The sequence below is a fragment of the Arachis stenosperma genome, chromosome 3, assembly GCF_014773155.1.
Source record: "Arachis stenosperma cultivar V10309 chromosome 3, arast.V10309.gnm1.PFL2, whole genome shotgun sequence".
Classification (NCBI taxonomy): domain Eukaryota; kingdom Viridiplantae; phylum Streptophyta; class Magnoliopsida; order Fabales; family Fabaceae; genus Arachis; species Arachis stenosperma.
The window spans coordinates 123,098,730-123,099,801 of record NC_080379.1 but is presented as its reverse complement, the minus strand read 5'-3'; the positions used below and the strand labels follow the sequence as shown (position 1 = coordinate 123,099,801).

Here is a 1,072-nt window from a genome sequence, read left to right as displayed (position 1 = left end):
CTCCCTTCCTTTGAGGCGTCCCATTACTCACGAAATTCCTCTCAGAAGTATACATGAATTGGTTATTTGCAACCATGTCAATGAGTTCTTGAGCTTCTGCACGCGTTTTCTTTAGGTGAATGGATCCACCTACAGAATGGTCCAGTGACATCTTAGAGAATTTAGATAGACCATAGTAGAATATATCCAAAATAGTCCACTCTGAAAGCATGTCAGAAGGACACCTTTTGGTCATCTGCTTGTATCTTTCCCAAGCTTCATAGAGGGATTCACCATCTTTTTGTTTAAAGGTCTGAACATCCACTCTAAGCTTGCTCTGCTTTTGAGGAGGAAAGAACTTAGCCAAGAAGGCCGCGACCAGCTTATCCCAGGAGTCCAGGCTATCTTTAGGTTGGGAATCCAACCATATTCTAGCTCTGTCTCTTACAGCAAAAGGGAAAAGCATGAGCCTGTAGACTTAGGATCTACTCCATTAGTCTTAACAGTCTCACAGATCTGCAAGAACTTAGTTAAAACCTGGTAGGGATCTTCTGATGGAACTCCATGGAACTTACAGTTCTGTTGCAGTAGAGCAACTAGTTGAGGTTTCAGCTCGAAATTGTTTCCTCCAATGGCAGGGATTGAGATGCTTCTTCCATCAAACTTGGAAGTAGGTGTAGTGTAATCACCGAGCATCCTCCTTGCATTATTATTTTTGGCTGCCATCTCCTCTTCTTTTTTGAAAGTTTCTGTAAGGTTGTCTATGGATTATTGTAATTTAGCTTCTCTTAGTTTCCTCTTCAGAGTCCTTTCAGGTTCAGGATCTACTTCAACAAGAATGTTCTTGACCTTGCTCCTGCTCATATGAAAAAGAAGGGAACAGAAAACAATAATAGGGATCCTCTTTACCACAGTAGAGAGATTCATTTATGTTAGTAGAAGAAGAAGGGAATAGAAGAAGGAAAAGGTAAGAATCCAAACACAAGGGTGAAGATAGGTTCATATTCTTGATATGAAGAGAAATGTTAGTAAATAAATAAATAAATAGAATAGGATGAGAGAAGGAGAAATTCGAAAATAAATTTTGAAAATG

The 1,072-nt window shown here is 39.4% G+C and overlaps 1 non-coding gene across 1 annotated transcript; it reads left to right on the top strand.

Moving 5' to 3' along the window:
* The first annotated feature begins 205 nt into the window (after positions 1 to 205).
* On the top strand, positions 206 to 313 carry LOC130970918 (small nucleolar RNA R71). The gene has a single exon (XR_009082163.1). It is a non-coding gene; the product is annotated as a small nucleolar RNA R71 (small nucleolar RNA).
* The last annotated feature ends 759 nt before the right edge of the window (positions 314 to 1,072 follow it).